Here is a 12,607-nt window from a genome sequence, read left to right as displayed (position 1 = left end):
GGGGCCTGTACCGCATTGCATCACCAGATCACCCCTCATTGCTGTCAGCTTAAACCTTCTTACAAGCTGATGTAATGAAGTGTGATTAGAGTGTGAAAAGTTGTTTTATCTAGAGGCAGAAGGTGACTGTTGATGGCATGGAACCATCAGGTGTGCTGTTGGTCGCTGGAGTGTGAGCTCACCTGGAGGCGTCCATCTGGACAAACTGGAAGACACTGCTTTAGGTTTGATGATGAGTAGTGTTAAATGCACCATAGAGGGTGAAGAACAGGGATTGCTTTGTTGCTAACCTGAAAGTGGAGGACATTGTTAAGCACCTAGATGGTTTATGTCTCTGTACTGCACGGTATAAGTTAACCCTTGACAGGTGTCTTGTTAAAGGCATGCTTGATCCACTTGTGTAACTGGAGAATGGCTTGGTTATTGGGGGTCATTCAAAGGCATGGAAGTTGTGTGATTATGTGTTAGTTGGTGAAGGGGTTTCAGTCAAAGTTGAACTTCAAAAGTGAGATGACTGGTCTTGAGAATGCCCAGATTGGTGCCTTGAAAGAGGAAGGTGATGATTGTGCTCATCAAAGGCTTTGATGTATTATTGGAGATGGATTTCAGTATTGACTGTGGGGATGACGCCATCTTGGTACGGAGTGGTTTGAAAGAGGAGAGACAGTTTGATAGGTCATTGAGGGTGAGAGGGGTGAAGTATGTCCTTTGGATACTTAATTTGGTGGTTTCCTCAGAAAGCAGTCATTGTTGCTGCTCCGACAGTGTACGTTCTGATTTTGCAAATCAGCCTTGGTGCCACCTCAAAGAAGAAAATCCAGTCCGAAGTACTACAAAAGGTCACCTCTGAATGGTCTCACAAGCAGTCACAGGCCTTATTGGCCTCATCAGCGAGAGGCAGCTTATGCCACTTTGCCATAATGAACTATATAACTAATGTTTGGAAATAACTGTGACACTTCTGTTGAATGGCTTGGCTATATTTGTGCTCTGTGTTGATGAGACATGATGTGTTCTTAAGGGTATGATTGTTCTTTACACTTTTCCCACTTTTTTTTTTTTTTTTAAACCTTTATGTATGTCAACATGGTACACAGCTATTCAGCCGACATCCCGGAGGTCCGGCAGCACGATGAGAACAATACGTAAGAAGGTCCATAGCTATAGATCAGGAGTAACAAAGGTTTAGTTTTAAAGTAAACCGAAAATAAAAAACACAAGCAAGGCAGAGCATATAATAAACATGTGCTAGTTCTCAGCTGGGGCCATAATTTCCCCAATATATCGGATTCGAAAAGCGGAGTAGCCTGGGTAAGCCTGTCCTTCCAGCCCAACGAATTTGTAACCGCCTTCCACACATGCACTGCCATCTTGGTTGGCCCCGTGAGGGACCCATCCAGTGATTTGGAATACAGCGCCCTAAGATAATTACCCCCGCGCAACAACCACCGATTCATAGCAAACCCACGGTTCAACGCCGGACCATAAACACCGTGGTTAATCGCTCCCAACTGGGTAGCCCAATAATATCTTCTGATGTCAGGGAGTGCAATCCCCCCGTCATACCATGGAAGGGTCAACTTTGCAATAGCTATACGTGGTCGACCGTCCCATAACAGTGAGCGCTGGAGACTCTCCACCTCACGAAAATAACAAGTCCCCAATGACCCTGATTAAACGGTTAGCCAACAGTTTGGCGAGCATTTTTGGCTCAGCGTTGAGTAGTGAGATCGGCCTATACGAGCCACATCTGTTCCTGGGCTTGCCATCTTTGTGTATAACCACTATTGTCGCCAGACGTTGGTCAAATGGGAGACACCCATTCTCCCGCGCCTCTACAAACATATCTCGCAAATGCGGAGCAATCTTATCCGGCCTGAGTTTATACAACTCGATCGGTAAGCCATTCGGGCCCGAGGCCTTGCCCGGGTGTAGCGAGCGGATAGCAACTGCAACCTCATCCGCGGTGATGTTACCATCAAGGTCTTCCCTGTCTATGTCAGAGAGACAAGGCAGGGCAATATCTCGCAGCAGTTCATGCAAGTCTTCCTCCGGCTTGTCCGACACGGACGTATAGACCATGCGGAAGTGGTCCGCGAAACACTGGACTATCCCGTCGGGTTCGGTGACAATATCCCCGCCGACTGTCACTATTTCTGGCACAACTCTATTCACTCAGTCTTTTCTGTCTAACCACGCTATTAATTTCCCAGCCTTGTCCCCTACATCATACAATTGCCCTTGTTGTTCCCTGCTAAGAACCTTGGCCGCATTTGTCACCAGTGCTTTATATTCAAACTGTTTTAATCTCAGCTTATGCAGTGTTTCCGCCGTAACCTCATCTTCCAGGACTGTCTCTAATACCGCTATCTCAGCCTCGATCTGCGCCACCTCCGCATCTCTCCGACGTTTGACATCCGCTATCAAGGAGAGGGCCTCCCCTCTCAGTATCGTTTTAAACGCTTCCCACAAAGACACCGCGGAGGTAACCGAGCCAAGATTCTCCAAAAAGTAGAGATCGACCGCTTTCAGCAACGCGCTACGAGTCCTAGGGTCACGGAAATACCAGGGGTTAATCGGAGCCACCCTACCTGCCGCTCCCCGGCCAAAATCCATACAAATCCACACCGGCGAATGATCGGAGATGTGCCTAGCCTTGGACACCAATGAAGCTTGGGCAGCCAAGGTGAGAACATCATCTATTCTAGAGAGGCTACCGTGTGCCCCAGAGTGAAAAGTGTACTGCCGCTGAGCGGGATGCAGCAGCCTCCAGCAGTCAACCAGACCTAGTGTATCAATAAAATCTGGGAGCCATCTCTGCGCCCCCCCGGGGTCCCTTGGCGGATGTCTGTCTAGTAATCCGGAACCAACTGCATTAAAGTCACCACCCACCAACAACACGCCCTCGGGGAGATCCAGCATATCCCTCCCCAAGTCAGCAAATGTGGCGGTCTGCAGGCCAGGAGGGACATAAACAGAAACCAAAACCAGTGTCCTGCCCTCCCACCTCCCAGCAACAGCCACAAAGCACCCCCTCTCATCGACAGTGGTAGAATCAATCTCAAACGGCAGCGAGGTCCTAACAAGTATTCCAGCCCCCCGAGATCCCGAGGAAAACTCAGAGTGTGCAACAAATTTATAACCCTTTCTATTTAGAGCATGACACAAATTGCCTATCAGGTGCGTCTCCTGCAGCAAGACTATGTCAGGAGAGCACCTCTTCAGAAATTGCAATACAATCCCCCGCTTAATACGATCCCCCAAGCCATTAACATTCCAACTAAGTATATTCAAACCCCTACCCCCCCTCACGAAATGGCAAGAGACCCCCGCCCCCCCCCAGAGAGCAGCACACGAGCGAAAAAGACTTGCATTGCGATACCTTGCAAAGAGAAAAACAACAACAACCACCCCAACAGACCCATACCACCCCCCACCCTGCACCCCTGCGTAAGCCTAAAAAGCCCCCCCAACTTGCAGTGTGCCTGTCGCCCTAGCAAAAACTAATCTACAAGAAGAAACCCCGTAGGAGGAAAGAGTTCCCATTGTACCCCCGCCACCCCCTGACAATAGCCAGCAAAGAAAACAAAAATCAGCGAACCACTGTCCTGAGCTTAGTCAGAATGTTCAATCACCGGAATCCTCACTCTTGTGCGACATGACCACCTTCTGCTCCGCCAGCATGATCCCCACTAGTCCGCCGCTGAGGCAATGTGTCGAGCCATTCCCCAACCACGTCCGGCAAGTCAAAGAAAAAGGTTCACTCTTCGTACTCGACGCGCAACTTGGCTGGGAAGAGCATGGCATACTTCAGACCCATCTCACTTAGCCTCCTCTTAACCCCCAGGAAACTCTGCTGTTGCTTCTGCACAGCCTGGGTGAAGTCAGGATAAAAACTCACTGCAGTGTTCTGGAAAGTGACTGGTCCGGACACTCGTGACGCCTGTAGAATGGCATCGCGGTCCCTGAAATTGAAGATCCTGGCGATAATCGGTCTCGGGGGGGCCCCCACCTTGGGCCTCCCACCTGGGACTCGGTGGGCCCGCTCGACTGCAAAGAACTTGCTGAGGCCCTTAGGCGCCAGATGATTAACCACCAAGTCCTCGACAAACAAGTCCGCTGATTGCTCCTCCGATTTCTCCGGAACGCCAACAATGCGCACATTATTGCGCAGCGCCCGGCCTTCAAAATCCTCCATCTTGCGGGCAAAGAGGTCATTAGTAGTCCTCAGCGTACGGACCTCTATTTGCAGATCAGAGACGTCCCCCGTGAGGCTAGAGGTTTTTAGGTCCAATGATTTAACTCTCTCATTAGTTTTCCCCAGGTCTGCACGAAGCAAGTTAACATCAACTGAGATAGTGTCCACTTTGTGTGCCAGGGTCACGAACTGTTGCCCAATAGAGGACTTCATCCCCTCAATGGCGCCCATGATGTCTTGCAGTGTCAATTCCGGTTCGGGGACCGAACCATCTCTCGGTACTTCCTGTGGCTTCCCCGGTCCGCTTGGCGATCCCTTTTGCTGGGCATAGCGATCCATATTGTTCGTTTGAGTGTAGCCCCCCCGCCTGGTATTCTTGGGCTTCTGTTTTTCGGCTTCCAATTTGCCCGACATCCTCAACTCCGGAACTGTCAGCGTCAAAGACAGACCACTCAGCCACACAATTGACACGAGGTCCGCTGGATCCGGGACCCCGATTTAGGCCCAGGCATGTGCAGGCCGAGCTACAGACGACTGTTGCCCAAGACACTCTCGGGCCGAGGCACGCAGTTGTAGAGGAAAACGAAAGTGAAAGCGAAAACAGCCCCCATCCGATGGTCTGCACCACACACGGCCGCTGTTGTTCAATTAGTGTCCGGGCCCATGCCAACACGAGACCCGGGCATCTCCCGGGGGTAGGCCGCGAACTTCCACTTGTCACAACTTCGGTCTCCGGTGTACGATTTCAGTCCGGACAACGACGTTCACCTCAGCAATGGTTCATCTCCAATATTCCGGATATTTGACACAGGATTCTTTTCAGGATAGTTGCCGGAGAGAACGAGGGTCGTGGGAGCTCTGTGCTCACGCAGCCATCTTGGTCCCGCGCTAGGCTCCTCCACTTTTCCCACTTTTTAACTGAATGTTGTTTCAGATTTTCATCTTAGATGGCCTTGCCTGACCTTTTACTAAAAAATCCCCGACTACTGATGACTAAAGTTACAGGATCTGGGAAAAAAATAACTATACATTTAGTTTTTCGAAACTTAACATCCACTCTAGGCAGTGCATATTGGTTAAGCTGGAACCATGTGGAATATTGATGGATGACATATCAAGGTGGTTGGTGTTACTAATCTCTATTCTGTTAAAAAGTGGACAACTTTGATTTCAGAAGAATTTTTGGAGTCTTCACATTCTCTGCCAAGCAACTTACCAGCAATATAGTTTCACGGATATGATTACCTTTGGTGCAGCTGTTTTACATTCTTGTCTAGGTTGTGTCCCACCTCTTTTGACAAATCCCCAAAATTGTACAGAATAAGAGTATTGTGTTGAAGTCGTCAGTTATGATTAGTAAAGTCATCGACCCTGTATAGTGGAACCTTCTGTCCTCAACCCAATTACTGCCCACAGTAAAGGGATTGGCACATCTTAATTGTGTACCAACGATACAGGGCCTCATTTACAGGAAACTGACACATTGGCATTGATGTGTCAGTTTCATTGCGCCTGCGCCAAATGTCCTTCCAACACCATGGATGGGCTGCATTTACAATACAGGGCTCCAAGGCGCAAGGATTTAACAGATGCGTCAGTAATTCTGACACATCTGATGGCACAAAAGTGACACATTTTGAGAGATGGTTGTAAAACTGACACAACTCCAGCAATCAGTCAGAACACATAGGCGAGACCCATTGCAAAAGGCCTGCATCAATCCTTACTCCTGGTCTGAGCAGTCGTAAGGATTTTGACGCAGTTAAGTCATTGAGTAATGCAGTGAAAAGTTGTAAATTTCACCTCGCCATTTCTATGTGGCTTTTTTGCATGGGAACACCTACCCTGCATACATTATACCTGGCGCAGGTATTATGTGACGCAGGGCTCTTCAAACTGATGCGCTGGACCCAATGCATCAGTTTGTAGATATGGCGCAGGGTGGCAATACGGATTGCGCTGCCACTGTATCAAATAAAGTGATGCGGCTGCGGCGCTAGCTCCTCGTAAATGAGGCGCACAGTGTCTAAGAATCTGACTTCAAAAAAGCAAATTGGTTTGGCCGCTACCTCAACGCTTCTATGCTTGCGTTTAATTATACCAAGCTGGAAACCTTTGTGTAATTAGGTCTCAATTAGTATTGTTCTGAATGTGAGCATTAAATGCCCGGATGCATTCACTCAGTATATATTGCACATCAGCTTTCAGGAAGAAATACTCCTGGAACCACATTACTGACATACTCTGTGGCATAGCAGTTAGAAATATTTGAATTCAGAGAACTGTTTCTGCAGTATGTTTGTGCACTCTGGCCTGCTCCTTGCCATGTATAGGGTTGTTCGCATTGTGTGATCGTGAGTGGTCGAAGATGCATGAATGTTGTAAAAGGATGATGACCCTCAGCTGGGCCCTGATATATACGTAGCCTGCTGTGCTGGAATATATGTATTTTCATTTGTATGATCTCGTTTTCGAGAAGGATGGATCTGATTCCCGTAAAGGGTATTTTTGTCTCAGTTTTCTTCATTTTCCATGTACTTGCGTGCGATAAAATTGTGTAAAGAAAATGCTGGTTACATGAGTGATTGCATTAAATGAATGAATTCGTAAATGAGCCTCATTTAGATAGAATATGATGACTGCATTTGGGGGAAAAAATATTTCTTTTTTATTTCACTGGCTAGGGTCCCCTCTGCCTTTTGGCATTTGCTTCGAAGGCTTTCGGCATTTGCTCTATAAAATTAGATACTTCAGCCTGGAGGGCATCAGTGTTTTATGTACAGTGAAACAAATATCAGTTTGACTGTAATTAGGAATTTGTTAACTTTTCCATCTGCTGAGAAGAGGATTCAGCAAGTATCCAATATTATTTCTCCCTTTTGCTCTTTAAATCAGGGCTACCTGTAAAAGTTACTTTCAATAGTTTTCATAACTGTTACTCATGCAAACTATTGTCTTTATGTGTAGCAAGTTGGAATATAAATAATTGGGAGTTCCGTCATTGTTGTGTCTGTTAACTTTCTGTTTCTGCCATGGTGGTTTCTGGTATAGTCTTAATTTTCTTTTCAGATGAGCGAGCCCTTTTCATCGTTTCCACATCCGAGCTTGGACCCGAGATCTACGAGCTTGTGGCCCTCACTTCACAGGAGAGAAACAGGTAAGAATGTCAGCTGACACCTTCATAAGCTAACAGTGAAGCAACAGGACTCTCTCCTAAGGGCCATATTTTGTAGAGGCTTCAAACAAAGTCCCCTGGTGAATATAGTCAGTGTATCCTCATGCAGGCTGGAACAGCTTGCAAAGTCGCAGTCTAGCTGTTTTCTGTAGGGATAGCCTAAGGGAGAAGTCTCAAAGAAGTTCTGATCTCTGAGACTGTTGCTTTCTCCAGACAACCTGTGTAGAGGCCTCACTGCCACTCTTCTACGGATAATGTGAAATGACTGGGCTAGTACTACTGTTACCAGCAGTCATTTCCGCAGTATTTAGATCTTGTCTGAACATTTTGAGGAATAACCATTAGAAACATGCTTGTATTACCACTGGGGATCCCGTATATGGCTGGATACATTTGTAATGCTTTGGAGAGAAAATAAATAGTTATTGGCATCTTTCCTTTACAAAGCATTGCCAGCATCTTTAACACAAACCAGTTGGTCTGTTCTAGGATCACAGCTCATCAATCACTTTAAAAAGAAAATTCGACTTTTCTTATTTCTGTGACCTTTTAGTGACTGTTCTTTTCCTTTTTTTAAAATCCTTCTTGCATCCTAGTTTGGCATATTTAACTTTTGAAGCTGGTTTTTGCCATAGGTGAGTATTCGGTTTAGTACCTGGGTTTTCTGGAAACCACAATTCTTTAAAGGCCCTTAAAGTGTCTAAAACCATCAGCACACTACACTGATCATACAGTTCTTGATTCATGCTCATTTTTATGGAGTATTGCACATTGGTGCACAGTAATTTGAGATATGGCAATGATGAGGGTTGCTGCAGGTTAGCATCTGCCATAGCCTGCACTTTGGTCTCACTGACAAACAATTTAACCAAAACATGAATTAGGATAGAAGAGGAGAGCCAAGCAGCCCCAGAACCCCCAGCGTGTTTCAGAATCCGCAGCGGAACAGCAGGGGGAGTTTTATGATGAGGATGAGTAATATGACCAACTCATCTTTGAGGCATCCCAAGGGGATGAGGAGACATGAAAGGACTTAGACACCGACTGTCCTGAGTACAGGCCAGACTCCATCCTTTCTCTGCGTGCCTTACTAAGAGTATCTGGCTTTAAACAAGAAGTCCAAGTTTCTTTTATAATTACGCCTTTTACAGGGGAAAGCCGCACGGAGCTGCCGTGGTGACTCTCTCCAGCAGATAAAGAAATACAGTCATATGGAAAAGGCAGTGGGGCCCCTACAATTCAGGCGGTCTAACAGTAGAGGCACTCCTCCTACCAGGAGAGCAATTGAAAGAGGGAAATTCCTGCCCATTCCACAGCCACCACAGTGCACCCAAGGTGGGTGTGTAGTACTCCATGGCCATACACATTGCAGTGGAGTCACTCCTTTTGAGCCACGGCCTTTGTTGGTGGCAGACCAGAAGAGGATCAGCCACAGACAGCAAGTGACTCACAAGGACAAGCCCTCTGCATCAAACACTGAGGGAGTAGACTTGGAGGTTTCCTCCAGGAATGGAGGAACATCACCTATCACAAATGAGTGCTCAACATTTTAAAACTCAGTTACTGCCTAGAGTTAGAAATTATAACATCAGCTGTCAAGCTTATCAGGGGGTCTTGCAAAGGAGAGGAAATGACACTGTTAAAACAGGAATACGGAACCTCATACAGAAGGACGCAGCAGTGCAGGTACCAAAAGACGAATAAAACTAATGACTGTACTCCCTCTGCTTCCTCATCCGGAAACAAAATTTGATATTGAGACTCATAATAGACCCGAGATTACCGGAGAAATTCATCAGACACAAAATTTCAAGACAACTTCACTGCAGGAAGCCATCCCGTTGCTAAAAGAAGAGGATTACATAGCAACTATAGACCTCAAAGGGACACATATTTGTTTGTATACACAGAGGAACTCCAAGCACAAGTAATCCCCCAGGTTGGTGGTACACAATTCACTCTACTAATTCAGCGTTTTACCCTTTAGTTTAAAGTTAGCACCAAGTGTGTTTATAAAATGTCTTGCAGAAGCAGCAGCTCTCTTGAGAAAGCAGGAGATAGAAGTGTACCCCTACCGAGACGGTTGGATGGTAGAAGGCACACTCGCAACCTCCAGAATAGTATACAAATACTAATGGAAGTAGTGGACATACTGGGATTTTAAGTGAACAATGAGAAATCCTCACGGCTCCTTATGGAGAATTAGTATAGCTGGGGCAGACCCAGTTGCGATAAAAGCATGTCTGATTCAAAAGAGAGAGAAGTCATTGACATAGCAGGTTTGCCGCTACTGGAAGAGACTGTCTGAGAGAGGACATGAAATTGGTGAAAATGATGGTTTCAAGCATTTAATGATTCCCATGTGCTAGACTCCATAGGAGACCCATCCAAGAATGGCTGGTGAGCCAATGGTTACTATCAGTGGAGGATCTAGTGTAAAAGTAAATACAGTAATGGATAGCAGAAAACATCACACTAGGCAGACCAAACAAACAACCAGTTCTCTCAGTGACTATCAAAACAGGCTCATCCTATACTGGGTGGGGTGCATACAGAATACCCAAAAGATTTGGGGCCAATGGAACCCACAGGGAGCTTAAAATCTCATAAAAATGTTAAAACTCATAACAGACTTCTTTGACTTGAAGGCCTTTCACAAACATATCAGACCGATAGTTGTACAGATCCTAAAAGACAACCCTACAGCAATATTCTTACTCATCAAATTGGGGGTGCGTGAAGGCGGGGGGGGGGGGGTGCCAGGAGAGCCTCCCGAGATGTGTGCTATCCAAACTTGCACAGGGGATCTGAAAATTGACACTCCAAAGAAAGATATCACTGACAGCGATATGAATGCTGGGGCAGCAAAACATAGATGCAGACAGATTAGGTAGACAGAAGGTATCATGAAGGAGTGGGAACTAGATCAGGGAGAGTTACAAAGAATCTTCCAAAAATGGGGAGTGCTACAGATAGACCAGTTGGCTACAAAAAAAATAGAAAATGCAAAGACTTTGCGTTGCGTCCAAGTACCCACATGAAATCTGGCTTATGCTTCAATTAAGGTATGCCTATGAGCGATAGAAGCATATGCACTGGTGAATTGCATGCTTACATGTAACATCATAAAGGGATGGTATTACCCACCTACTGGTCAATGCCAAAGATGGGGTAACAAATAAGAACAATTATGGACCCAGTAATTCTATAGCGGAATAATGCGTATCATGTGAATCTACAAAAGTGGTCTAGTTTCAAAACTATTGTTAAAGATCATACATATTTGCTTATATAGTTTTCATAATCTCATTTTATCCTCCCACAATCATTCAGGCTGTCCCATTGCTCCTGTTACTTCTTTTCTGAATGAGGTCATTTCTTTCTATAATTTGTTTTGCTTTTGTCACACCTCTTGAATTTTGTTGGATTTTGCAACTTAGGGAGTAATGTGAAAGGCCATTTTATGTTGCACTTTCTTGCTTAATTGTTAATATTTATGAGTTTAATGGAACAAATAAAAAGTACCATTTGCGTGAAGGATAGAATTAGTGGTTCTTCTAATCTGGATTTAAGGGTCATTAATTCATGTTTCGGACTTTTCAGGCATTTTTGAACTGGCTTTGTGTATTGTCGGCTGCCTTCTGGTATGCATACGACGAATGTTTGGTGATAAATATTTGGTTTAATGGTGCTATTTTTCATAGTGTGGGCTTTCAACGGAGGAGCAGTCATGCATGTTTATAACACAAGAAGGATACAGAAGCAAAATGTGGTTGGTTCCAAAAATTGTCTTGGGAATTTCGAGAGTGGTGTTAACAGACAGATGCAAACATTTGTACAAACTCTGACCTGGTGGAAGTAGGTTCAGTAAAACAAAGTGACGTCTTGGGGCCAGAAATATGGCTCTGCATTTCTTCCAAAGAGGTATTGAGGGTTCAACCTCTAATACAGATAAATGTAAATGAGTGTTCACGCATTGAAGGAGAAGGCCTCACTTGTTGTCTTTCCTTGAAGCATGAATCTCGAGCCCCATCATTTTGTTTCTGATGGTGTGGCCTGAGAAGTTTGTGTTTCTGTCTCGTAGTTCAATGTACTGGTGGGAATAACTTTACCAATGACGCACAGTGACCTAAACTATGAAGTATTGCCACTGGATAGTGCCGATTATATACAGGTGGTTGTTTTTACTGTTATTGTTAAGTGGTGGGTGTTTGCATGGAAGACGGCCTTCTCAATGGTAAAAGTCGAATCCAGGAGAAACCTGGAAACCTGGATTGTATTATCAACTTTGATTAATGATATGCTAAGTAGCATTATAACGGATAAGCCCCCTAAGCATGGCACACCCTTGTCTGGCTATCTAGTGGTCCAACATCACTGAACCTGTAGTTAATAGGCTCCTGCTTGAGAATTTTAGGGGTATATGTACAAGAACTGCCGCTAACTAGGGTTAGTGGTAGTTAGCGACAGTAATCTTAAAGCGGCCCATCTCCGAAAACTATTGCCCCGTTAGCGATGTATTTACAATATGTCGCTACATGGTGGTAGTTTCAGGTAGCCGCAGTGAAAACTGCTGCTAACACTAGTGTGAAGGCAATACAAATTCTGACGTTAGCGGGTGAAAACTGCCGAAAGGCCAATTTGCAGGCCAAAAACTCTAATGACCCAGCGGTGAACATTGAACACCATCACTTCCAGTTCTACTTCCAGATCCGGACCAACTTTAACCCCAACCTCCGCGGCACCCTCGTCTACAGGCTGCCCGTGCCATGAACCCACATTCAACTATTCCATTGTAGACCTCATTGCACCCCAGGCTTTCCTCCCATCCACTGACTACTTCCTACTAGGAGACCTCAAATTCAACCTTGATAACCCCATTGACAAGAACACCACCCCCCTCCTGGGGAATCTTGCCAACATCGGACTCAAGCTGCTAGTCACTGCACCAACCCACATAGCCGGGCACACGCTCAAGCCCGTCTTCTCTGCCAGCGGGAACTTCAACTACAGCCACACCACCGAAATCTCCTGGACCAACCATCATTGTATACATCACGACTTCACCATGCCCACCTTACACCCCCGCAATTATTACCCCCCCCACTCGTCACATCTGGATCAAGGTCACTAAAGAACTTCTCGTCAACTCGCTCAGCACCACCGGTCCACCAACGATTACAGACGACAACACCTCAGCATGCAACATCCACCGATGGATCTCCAACTGCACC

At 45.8% G+C, this 12,607-nt stretch overlaps 1 pseudogene; it reads left to right on the top strand.

Annotated features, from left to right (window-relative positions):
* The window catches only part of LOC146772985 (rho guanine nucleotide exchange factor 11-like), a 316,652-nt pseudogene that overhangs the window by 188,000 nt on the left and 116,045 nt on the right, over nucleotides 1-12,607 (top strand).

This window comes from Triturus cristatus, chromosome 12 (assembly GCF_964204655.1).
Source record: "Triturus cristatus chromosome 12, aTriCri1.1, whole genome shotgun sequence".
Lineage (NCBI taxonomy): Eukaryota > Metazoa > Chordata > Amphibia > Caudata > Salamandridae > Triturus > Triturus cristatus.
Note: the sequence above shows the minus strand (reverse complement) of the source record. Positions and strands in the feature narration are given on the sequence as shown.